This window comes from Bos indicus x Bos taurus, chromosome 2, assembly GCF_003369695.1.
Source record: "Bos indicus x Bos taurus breed Angus x Brahman F1 hybrid chromosome 2, Bos_hybrid_MaternalHap_v2.0, whole genome shotgun sequence".
Lineage (NCBI taxonomy): Eukaryota > Metazoa > Chordata > Mammalia > Artiodactyla > Bovidae > Bos > Bos indicus x Bos taurus.
The window spans coordinates 114,749,994-114,762,187 of record NC_040077.1 but is presented as its reverse complement, the minus strand read 5'-3'; the positions used below and the strand labels follow the sequence as shown (position 1 = coordinate 114,762,187).

Here is a 12,194-nt window from a genome sequence, read left to right as displayed (position 1 = left end):
AGCAGGAATGTGAGTCCCTGCTTTATGTGCTACTTAAAATTGATGGAGATGGTGTCTGCTGTGTGTGTTTAACATTTGGGAGATTCTATTTAGTCTTCCCAGGAAGCTGCGATGCTGATTATGAAAGCAAAACACATTCCTGCAACATGGTAAGTCCCTCATTAAAAATCAGAATGAAAAAAAATGAAAAAACAAATAAAACAAACTTGAGGCTACAGATATTCCTAGAGCAGGATTGATGATTATTTCTTGGCCAAACATTCTCTACGATGAAAAGTGGTAATGTCTCAGCAAGTGGATCTCTCTCCTATTGTCATTCATTTCTGGATACTGGGTTCCTGCACTTTTATCTGTGTTGGGGAGCTAACTCCTTTCCAAGACATCTTAGAAAAACAAAACATTTTTCTCTCTAAAACAGAGAAAGGAAGATGTGCTAGGTGTGGGAAAATGCTTAACGGCACAGGCTTCAACTTGCTACCAAGTCATGTCGTATGTAGCCGTAACTCACTTATTCAGAGTCTGCACGGTGCTCTCTATGGAAGTGCTTATATAATTTACTTATTTCTAAGGCTAAACTCTAGCAGTCTATTTTGCTCATTATGGAGAGGATGATGGTATATTTGCAGTAAAGACAGTAGAAAATATCTCTCTGGAATACTCATTGTTAATGGAAGACTGGATCAAAACTCAGCAATGTTAATTATTTGCTGTGTGTGTGCTCAGTTGCTGAGTTGTGTCTGACTCTTTGCAGCCCCATGGACTGTAGCCTATCAGGCTTCTCTGTCCATAGGATTTTTCAGGCAAGAATACTGGAGTGGGTTTCCACTTCCTTCTCCACAGGATCTTCCTGACCCAGGGATAGAACCCGATCTCCTGCATTTCCTGCATTGGCAGGCAGATTCTCTAGCCACTGAACCACCTGCAAAGTCCTAATTACTTGATACTACTCTCCAAAAATATGGTTGAAGTTTGAAAAAATTGAATGAGAACCAATATATTTTCAGTTTGTTCTGAAGTGTTGACTGCTCAAAGAAAAGCAGATTAAACTTAGAAGTAGAAGAGACTTCTGGGAACATTCTAAAGAAGTTATTTGGTATTTTGAACTTATTTTTAAGGCTGCTTGGACTTATTAACACTAGTCCTATATTTCACTTCAAATACTTTATTTCAGAGTTGATGGTTTCCCTTTTCTTGTCTGTGGCTGTATCAGTACTGTTGTTATCAGGATCAGTAAGAGCCTTGTTTTGATTTCTGAGTTGGGCAAAGAGCAGGAAAGAAAGGAAAAATTGGGGGAGGCGGAGAGACTAATGCATAATAGAAGTTGAGAGAAAAGGAAGATGTCAAGGTTTTGGATGATGATGAGGGGAAATTTACAGACTTGTGAGTAACATGGGTGCCCACTTACAGAGCATTTCCTTCCAGCACTGGGAACTGAACTAGAATAGTTACATTAATTATTTTGCATCATTATCATGAAGTAGGTTTTTCCTCCCATGCTGCAGATGGGGAAATCAAAGTTTAGAGGTGAAACAACTCACTCAAAGCACTCCCTAACCTGCTTCCAGGTAAAAGGAGATGAGCCTGGATTTAAAAGAAAAGCCTGCAGAGTGCCAGGCCACTGCCCTCATGTTACAATGTACCCTCAACTGCAGTGAGCAGTGAAAGCCTGAGGGTGTGGGTGGTCATGATGTGCGGGACCCCTTAGAGAAGGATGAAAGAGGTGGTGCAGACAGCGTTGGGTGGGTTCCAGGTGCTCATCACCGGGCCCCCAAGAGAAATTAGGAAATGAATTACAAGCTGGTGAGGAGTGAGAAGGGATGATCACGGGGTGACTGGCTGGTGGTGGGTACCAGAATTTTCACAAGCCAGGAGTTCCAAACCCAGCTTGCCTCTCCTTGCGTCTCTGCAAGTAGAAACTTATCACCACCAAGGATGTAGCTGAAACACCTTGCAAACGGATGGTTGGATTCATTGCTGGAAACGTGTTGGATGCTTTGTGGGTTGGCGATGTCCACCTTTCCAAGGAATTCTTTTCAGAGAAGGTTCTCTCTGATCTCAAAGGGTTAACTGTGCCAAAGGATGTACTCACTCAAGCAGTAAGCCTTTTTGGAATATCTGCTACATAGGGTCAGTTCTTCTGCATGCTGTAAATATTGGATGAATGCTTACTATGTCTTAGATAATCTTAAGTGCCACAAAGTGTGAACAACTCCACGTATTGGAGAATACTTTCAAAAGGTTGCCCGCTTGTTGGGTGCTCAGTCGTGTCTGACTCTTTGCAACTCCAGGGCCTGTAGCCCACCAGGCTCCTCTGTCCATGGGATATTTCAGGTAAGAATACTGGAGTGGGTTGCCATTCAAAAGGTTAAATGTACTCAATCTCTTATTTTAATACAGGCTCCTCTCAACCCTTTATACCACAACACTGCGGGGCACTAAAATCCTACTTAAAGAAGAGAGTGCCTTTTCCTTGCAGGGTATTTATAACTTCCTCTCAATTTAGGGTTTGACATGGTTGAGGAGAAAACTAAATATAACCAGTGTTTGTATTTTCGCTTATAGGCCTATCGGGCATTGAAAAGGAAGGTTGAGAACACAAGCTTTGTTAGAAAGGCTCCTAGTGTTAATCAGCAGCTGTATGTATCTCAGGGAAACAGTTTGTAACTAAAAATAGAGCCTCTCTAACTATAGCAACTCAGAGCATTTAATACCCAGATTCTACAGGGGCAGAAATAAATCCCCAAAGAGTATCTGATTAAGGAGGGGTGGAGTGGCAGGGCTCAAGGGGTGGGAAGGACTGTGCCCCCCAAATCCAGGGCTGTGATAATCTGCATCAGTTTCAATCAAATATGCTTACTGCATTCACAGGAGATTTACCCAGTCTCCAAGACTATTAGAAATCAGTTAGTAACAATGAAGCTAGAAGGAAAAACAGAGCACACAAGCTATTTTTAGCACACTAAGCCAAATTGTTTTTTTTTTTTTTTAAAAAAAGGACCAGGAGAATAAGTATGCAGTAAGGAAATATAAACACTAAAAGGAAAGGGTAATATAAACTTGTTGGTATGTGGCCATAGTTTACTATACATGTGAGATTTACACATACATTGAAGACATTTGTTTTAGAATGGCCATCTTTGTATTTCATTTGTTAAATTCAGATATCTAGAAAGCTGCTTTTTAAATGAATTAGAACTTTGAAGATTTTTTTGGTTGTTGTTAACTAGCGCTGTGGACTGATTTGTCCTCCCCACCCCAACCCTGCCAAGGTCACATGTTGAAGCTTTAACCTTCAAAGTAGCAGCATTTGGGGCTTCCAAGGTGGCTCAGAGGTAAAGAGTTTGCCTGCCAATGCAGGAAACTCAGATTAATCCCTGGGTCAGGAAGATCCCCTGAAGGAGGAAATGGCACCCCCACTCTAGTGTTCTTGCCTGGAGAATCCCATGGACAGAGAAACCTGGTAGGCTACAGTCCATGGGGTCACAACAAAGTTGGAGATGACTGAGAGCACTGTTGGATCTTTAGACCCAATTTAGATGAGGTCATGAGGGAAGAGGCTGCATGATGGAGTCAGAGACAGCAGAGTCCTTGCTCCCCCTTCTCCTCTCCCTCTCTTTACCTTGTGAGGACGTAAGAAGTCAGCTACTGCAAGCCAGGAAGGGGTCCCTAATGAAGAACTCAATCAGCTGGCGCCTTGATCTCGGACCTGCCGACTTCCAGAACTGTGTCTCCAGAAATAAATGTCTGCTGTTTAAGCCACCCGGTCTGCTGTGTTTTGTTACAGCAGCCACGCAGACTCACACCATCAACACTGCCACCGTTGTGTTGAAAAGATAAATTGCATGGATATTGTTCAGCAGTCAAGGAACAACCAATTAAACATCTTTCTTCCCCCTCTCCATTTTTTCCTTCTTCCTAGAGGACTGAAATCCTTTGGAAATGTCAGCAGGTAAGGACATCTCCTAATACGTGTTCTGATCCTCACTGGTCTTGATAAAATGTTTAAGGTATTTCCACAATGTGTAGAGTTTAGTTTGTAACTAAAAGGCAAGACCTGAGGAGCTGAGAATTTCTGTGTCTGTGGACTTTTAGGATTAAAAACTAATCCTAAAGTATTTAAACTATTTACAGTCACACCTTTGTTTGGAAATAGTAATTGTTATGATCTAGGCAATGGAGTATTACCTAGTTCCATATATACAGGTAAATAAGTTAAGGAACTTTTCCCCACATTGAAGAACTTTGAGCCTGGTAATACGTATTTATGATATATTCGATGAATACCCTCCTTGCAACAACAGCAATCAGATTAACTTGAGAAACGAAAACACAACAAAAATAGGAAAAGAATAGAATCATTCTTCTAAGCCCATCTTGCACATTATCTCATTTTTCTTTGTATTTTGGGGTCAAAATTATAGTGGCAGCTGTAATAGCACCCTGTACTGATCGGGGCAACTCAGTCAGAAAAGTTTAAGTTAAGGGATCGTTTATTCCTCAGAAACTTTAAAATAATAGCTTTCCATTTCAAGAGGACTTAGACCAACCATTCTTAAATTCTGTTGATGCACTTTTTGTTGTTGTTTTTTTAGAGTGATGAAGGGCCCAGAGCCGAGGAAGAAATTCCATTGCTATTCTCAGATGTATATAGCCAAACATGGATAAAAACAAGGAAACTTTTATAGCACTGTATATTGTTGAAGTCCTCTTGGTTAAAAATGGAATAAAACAAAACAAAACAAAAACATTGTGGGCAGCCTCTTTTCCTTGATGCAGACCTATCGGGTAGGGCTGGATGATTTTTCTTGGTCTCTTTCCCAGGTTGTTTTAATGCACTGTGAATGATATTAAATGGACCCATGTGAAAGTGCTGCTTTTGTGGGTCAAAAATGGTCTAATATTGGCAATTTCTTCTGGTCAGATTTCGAATGGATATTTCTGGGTTTGTGTTATGCAGGTTGATTACAAAACTGATCAACAAGAGTACTCAGGCATTTGGAACTTTCTTCTCTCCCCCTTCATCACTCACCTGCTATGATGAGCTGACACTTCCATATGCTGCATTCTGCCTGGATGTGCTCAGATTTCATTGAAACATCAGAACAGGAGGAGAGTGGAATCTGGAATTATAGACAGTAAGTTTTTTATGGTCACAAGAATTAAAAGCCTGAGGCATAGATAAAATAGGCCTTAGGCTATGGTTTATTCCCAGTACTGACATGTACAGCTCTCTCTCCCATTAAAGAAAGGGTGAGTGTTAAATATAATTGCCATTGTTAAGGAATAACTTGGAATTGGTTCTTATTAAGTCAGTCAGTTATTTTGCAATATTAGCAGTGAACTCTTTTCAATACATCTTATACCTAAAACCCATGATGTCCTGACCCCATGGATGAGAACCCCTGGTGTCGCCAAACAGTCCATGGGAACAAAGGGGTTAAACTCTTAAAGCCTTGAGCCTGGGCTCCTGGGAGTCTGTATAATGTGCCTGCCAGGGACGATCAAGAATTCCATGTCTGGGAAACCTCTTTCAGTTTGGATCCAATCTGTAAGTTAAAATCAGTTGCTTTAAAAACCCTCCCAAACGCTGCAGTCCCTTGGAGGAGGCTGAACAGAGCCTCAGAGGGTGAGATCCCTCAAGAGGCAGAAAGAGCTGGAGTGGCCACAACCAAGCCTAGCCACAGAGCCCTGTCAAACAAGTGCTGTATTTCAGAGGGCAGCGAATGCAACAATCCCAGTAGGGCTCTGCTTGATAAAGACCGAACACCTGAAATGGCCACTTAAGGCAACTGCAGACTGAAGATCTGTGCAGCGGATAGAAAATGCCTTGCTACAGAGAAACATTCCCAGAACTCCTGGAAATGGGTCTTCAGGTGACAGAATGGAACCAGGGCAGCAGCAAAGGATGCACACAGGCATGGCCAGGGACAGGTCCTTCACTTAGTGAAGGAAGGCTTGGACGTGAACACCAGAACTTCATAGAACAGTATCTGATGTTTATTTTCGGGGTGTGGTGGTGCTAGCTGTGGTTCTGCTGGTGTGTGTGCACACATTCTTACACTAATTAGTTAGTCACCTCTCTCCAGTTTTTTTACTTCATAGTGTGGGTTTCATCACTCTCAATGGACTCTTTATAAAGTCTTGAGTAGAAGAGTCTGTTCGGATTTTTTACAGACATATTTGTACCAGATGGAATCAATGAAATTCTTATGAGTCTCAGATCCTCCCAGAAGGCTGACCAGATAAAGAACGATCCTTCCAGAGTGCGTCCCGGCAAGGCTTGGTGCGGCCTGGGCGTGTCTACTGTCAGCTAGGACAAAAACTTGCTTGCTTTTGGTCATGTCCTCGCTGCTTATATTTGGCAGAGATAGGGCAGGAAACCCATTTATGTATTCTTTTTTTCCCTCACAGCAGAGTTTTGGGAGAGAACGAATCAAATTCATAAGGACAAGGGGACTTGCCTGGTGGTCCAGGGATTAAGAATCTGCCTTCCACTGCAGGGGACACGGTTCAATCCCTGGCCAGGGAACTAAGATTCCCACATGCTGCAGGGCATCTAAGCCCACACACCAGGACTAGAGAGAAGCCCTCAAAGAAGCCAAAAAAAAAAAAAAAGAAAAGAAAGTTAATACTAAAAAATAAAGACCTTCGGAATAGCTATACAAATGACATCATTGTGTGTCATGATATGATTTGATGATTTGGAATTGGATTAATAATATGATTGAGGAAGACAAAGGCTTGAATCTTAGGAGCAACTATTTGGGCAGTCATTTAAATCAAAAAAAATAAATTTCCAGAAAGAGGCTACTTGAAGACCAATCAAATACGGGTGAATATTTAAGACAAGGTCAGCGTTAAATCAATTAGCCTCCCAGGTGACCCAGTGGTAAAGGAATCCGCCTGCAATGCAGGAGACCCAGGTTCGATCCCTAGGTTAGGAAGATCCACTAGAGGAGGAAATGGCAAATCGCTCCAGTATTCTTGCCTGGAGAATCCCATGGACAGAGGAGCCTGGCAGAGTCCATGGGGTCACAAGGAATGGGACATGGCTGGGGGACTAAACACACACTCACGAAGCTTTTTCTTTTTTTTCTCTCTCTCTTAATTTCAGTCTCCTAGTTGGACATGAGAAATTATGGTAAAAAATGGGACCTTTTATGGGAACGAAGTGGGAACTCTACTTGGTCATGGCCATTCAGGGTAAACCTGAGTCTAATTCCACCAAGACGTCTACAGAGAAGTGGGTCATCTTCCGTGAGACACAAATTCCAAACTTACTGTGAAAGAACTTTCCTGATATTAATACACAGTTGGAATAAAAGTAGTATCTGGAGCAAGAATTTCTAAATCTATTCCTTATCAAGTAGAAATTAAATGGCTTTCAATGTTGGTGCTCGTTGTTTCTTAGCTGTTTGCTCTGGGAAGAACTTGCACTTGGGACCTGTAACGAAAGCAGGGCTTGAGGGGAGAGTCTAGGGCAAAGCTCCTAGGAGTTGCCGAATGGCCCATCACTATAATTAATAAGATCGCCTTGCTGATCCCAAAAGACACTCACTCATTCTAATAATCCCTAAAAATATTTCTGGAGCGATACAGGGTAGAAATATATGAATTGAAAATAAAAACATGCATTGAACACTTTTGCACAGTTTATAGGCAATTTTTGATCAGAGAAAGGCTAGAAAGAAAAAAATCTCCAACCTAGCCGTCTTGTATCATAGCCTTCCTTCACACAGACTTAATTTTTTGAGGACATTGATGGACAGATATGACTGGATTAAGGGAAATGAGGAAGGAGATATCAAATCTGAAGGAATAAGATTATTTAGTTATTTATGATTTACTAACATCTCTTCCCAGGTGGTGCAGTGGTAAAGAACCTGCCTGCCAGTGCAGGAGACATGGGTTCATTCCCTGGATGGGGAAGATCCCCTGAAGAAGGAAAATGGCAACGCACTTCAGTACTCTTGCCTGGAGAAACCCATGGACAAAGGAGTCTGGTGGGCAACAGTCCACAGGGTCACAAAAAGTCAGACATGACTGAGCACGAACACACATATAATATCTCTTAAGGTGAAAGCTCCACTTCTATTGCCTCACTTTTCTATGTGGAGGGTCTTCAATCAGAGCAGAGATTCATATATTTTGTGGCACGGGTGGCGGGGGTGGGGGGGGGGCTCTCTTAGGAAGTCTGACAAAGCCTATGGACCCCTTCAGAGAATAATGTTTTTAAATGTATACGATATGGTATTTAGAGGCATAGAGGAAATTAATTATAGCTAAATGCCATTTTCAAAATACTAGGAAAAAAAACCATGAAAAGTTATGATATAATAGCATATATGTTTCTTCAGTTCAGTTCAGTTCAGTCACTCAGTTGTGTCTGACTCTTTGCAACCCCATGAATTGCAGCATGCCAAGCCACCCTATCTATCACCAACTCCCGGAGTTCACCCAAACTCATGTCCATTGAGTTGGTGATGCCATCCAGCCATCTCACCCTCTGTCATCCCCTTCTCCTCCTGCCCCCAATCCCTCCCAGCATCAGAGTCTTTTCCAGTGAGTCAACTCTTCACATGAGGTGGCCGAAGTACTGGAGTTTCAGCTTTAGTATCAGTCCTTCCAAAGAACACCCAGGACTGACCTCCTTTAGAATGGACTGGTTGGATCTCCTTGCAGTCTGAGAGACTCTCAAGAGTCTTCTCCAACACCACACTTCAAAAGCATCAATTCTTTGGTGCTCAGCTTTCTTCACAGTCTAACTCTCACATCCATACATGACCACTGGAAAACTGTAGCCTTGACTAGATGGACCTTTGTTGGCAAAGTAATGTCTCTGCTTTTGAATATGCTATCTAGGTTGGTCATAACTTTCCTTCCAAGGAGTAAGCATCTTTTAATTTCATGGCTGCAATCACCATCTGCATTGATTTTGGAGTGCCCTAAATAACAAGGCAGAACAGCAGGTCTGAACCTCGGTGATTCTGAAGTTCTGATACCCATGAATGAGCTTCCAGACCTTTCCAGGGTAGTAACGTGCTGGGAACACACCTGACAGAGTCACATGTGCTGCTTATGTGAGTCTGGCTTTCTCTCTCCTTCCATAACATAAGGAAATGCTGAATTTCAGCTAGAGGTTAGTAGGTTGGAGAGAGGTCGATGACAATAAAGAAATTTTTCCTCTTTCCAATTTCATAGGCCCCTGGGATTCTCTCCAGGGACCTCTTGTTAAGAGGCCACAACTTTTCATGGGAGGAGGTGGGGCTCTGGGCCTCCTGACTCTGAGAAGAGGCACTCCTGCTCAGCTCAGCCTCTCTCTGGTGTTTCTCTTTTCCATCCAGCCTGCTGGCACAATCAGTCCTGAATATTCAGTGGAAGGACTGATGATGCTGAAGCTGAAACTCCAGTACTTTGGCTAGCTGATGCAAAGAGCTGACTCATTGGAAAAGACCCTGATGCGGGGAAAGATTGAAGGTGGGAGGAGAAAGGAATGACAGAGGATGAGATGGTTGGATGGCATCACAGATTCAATGGACATGAGTTTGAGTAAGCTCCAGGAGTTGGTGATGGACAGGGAAGCCTGGCAGGCTGCAGTCCGTGGCGTCACAAAGAGTTAGACATGACTGAGAGACTGAACTGAACTGGTGTCAAAATGCATATGTTCCTCTCTGTCTGCAGAGCCACCTGCCCCTTTGAGGGAGACCCACAATTTTGAACTGTGGTAGACACTGATTGGGCAAATCTCTCCGTTTCAGGGGTTTGTTGTTGTTTAGTCACTAAGTTGGAGAAGACAATGGCAATGCACTCCAGTACTCTTGCCTGGAAAATCCCATGGACGGAGGAGCCTGGTAGGCTGCAGTCCATGGGGTTGCAAAGAGTCGGACACGACTGAGCGACTTCACTTTCACTTTTCACTTTCATGCATTGGAGAAGGAAATGGCAACCCACTCCGGTGTTCTTGCCTGGAGAATCCCAGGGACGGGGGAGCCTGGTGTGCTGCCATCCATGGGGTCGCACAGAGTCAGGCACGCCTGAAGTGACTTAGCAGCAGCAGCAGCAGTCACTAAGTTGTGACCGACTCTTTTTGATCCTATGGACTGTAGCCTGCCAGGCTCCTCTGTCCATGGGATTTTCTAGGCATGAATATTGGAGTGGGTTGCCATTTCTTTCTCCATTTTAAGGGCTGGTGTTCACAATTCTTTGTAGGGGTACTAAATAAACTGTGCACTCCAGTTCAGCTCTTCTCAGTCATAAGGCTGCCATTTTGGTGTCCAATCATCTCTGTGGTCTTCCTCCTCTGTTACCTCCAGTAGCTCGAGTATGAGTCTGAAATGCTTATAGAGATTCTGGAGGCAGACTGGCTGGGTGCACAAGTGCCTCTGCCACTCTTGACCTGGGACTTTGCAAAAGTGATCTATTCTCCATCTTAGTTTCCACATTTGTAAGATGAGGATGATGATGGAACCTGCCCCATAGGGTTGTATGAGAATTTAAGGAGTTTGTTCAAATTAAGGTCTTAGAATGACATTGGGAACTACGTGTAAGCTCAACAAATGCTTATTTTCATGGTTCTGTGGTGTGGTGTGGAGAAAGGTATGCTGTCGATTGAGCTCCTAGCCCCAGCAGTTTTTGCTTGGAGTTGCCGGTTGCCTCGATGGGTGAAATCAACTAGATACCTGTCAGATCATATCTACTTGTGCTGGGTAAACACAACCAAAGTGTCAAACTTTGCTTATTTGCAGAGAGACATAATCCCCACATACACTTTGATATGACTGTGCCAGTTATTAAAATAGTGAGGTTTTAGGCTGCATTCCATGAAATCATGAGTTTTGTAGCCCCAAATGGTTAAATACCAGGAAGTTCATGTGATTGTACCTGATTGTACCTGATGCTTCCATTTTGTTGTTCAGATGCTCAGTCACGTCTGACTCTTTGTGAGCCCATGGACTGCAGCACACCAGGCTTCCCTGTCCTTCACTATCTCCTGGAGTTTGCTGCAACTCATGTCCATTGAACTCGTGATGCTATCTAACCATCTCAGCCACTGCTGCCCTCTTCTCCTTTTGCTTTCAGTCTTTCCCAGCATCAGGGTCTTTTCCAGTGAGTCAGCTCTTCCCATCAGGTGGCCAATGTATTGGAGGTTCAGCTTTAGCATCAGTCCTTCTAGTGAATATTCAGGGTTGATTTCCTTTAGGATTGACTGGTTTGATCTCCTTGCAATCCAAGGGGCTCTCAAGAGTCTTCTCCAATCAGTATGGAAGTATCCATATCAGTTGTAATTATAACTATTTAACAACCGGTATGGACAGAGGATGAGATGGCTGGATGGCATTACCTACTCGATGGACATGAGTTTGAGTGAACTCCAGGAGTTGGTGATGGACAGGGAGGCCTGGCGTGCTGCAATTCATGGGGTCGCAAAGAGTTGGACACGACTGAGTGACTGAACTGACCTGAACTGAACTGATGGAAGTACTTCCAGTCCCCAAAGGCCACCACAAAATTCCCCAGTGCTTTCCAGACAAAAGGGTTTCCAAGATCTTGCTGTGGTGTCAGGCTGACATTCATTTCAGCTGTCTGGTGCCCATTGAGTTATTAAGAGAAAGGTTTTCAAGAGTCGCTTACTTACTGAGTATCTGATGAGTTGAACTTCCGTGGTAGCTCAGATGGTAAAAAATCTACCAGCAAGGTGGGAGATGAGGGTTTGATCCCGATGTTGGGAAGATCCCCTGGAGAAGGGAATGGCTACCCATTCCAGGATTCTTGCATGGAGAATTCCATGGACAGAGAAGCCTGGTGGGCTACAGTCTATGGGTCGCAAAGAGTCAGACACAACTGAGTGATTAACACTTTCACTTTCAAGGCCCTCAACTTATGGTTTGGGCTTCAATTTTCCTAAACAGTCACTTAAAAAAAAAAAAATCAGGGCCTCTGGTTGTTTACTTTGAAACATCAAGGCATCCATGACACATTTTGAACCTGCACAGTATGTCCCTCTAATTATCTCAGATCTCAGTTATGTAAGATTTAGTGTCTAGTTCTCTCAGCAAAAACCCAGTGTGATCATTGATCAAGCTGGGATTTCACAAAGGATTAACAGCAGGTACATGGCTCCCTATGCTCCCGGCTGAGGCCAAACTCCTGGGGGATGAAGTTTCTCTGTGCCCAGCAGGGAGAAACAGACTGGA

General features: G+C 43.3%; 1 long non-coding RNA gene across 1 annotated transcript; it reads left to right on the top strand.

The window, feature by feature from the left end:
- The first annotated feature begins 3,432 nt into the window (after window positions 1-3,432).
- Window positions 3,433-7,369, top strand: LOC113881180. Its single transcript, XR_003507964.1, has 3 exons — window positions 3,433-3,949; window positions 4,958-5,135; window positions 7,115-7,369. It is a non-coding gene; the product is annotated as an uncharacterized LOC113881180 (long non-coding RNA).
- Window positions 7,370-12,194: the final 4,825 nt, after the last annotated feature.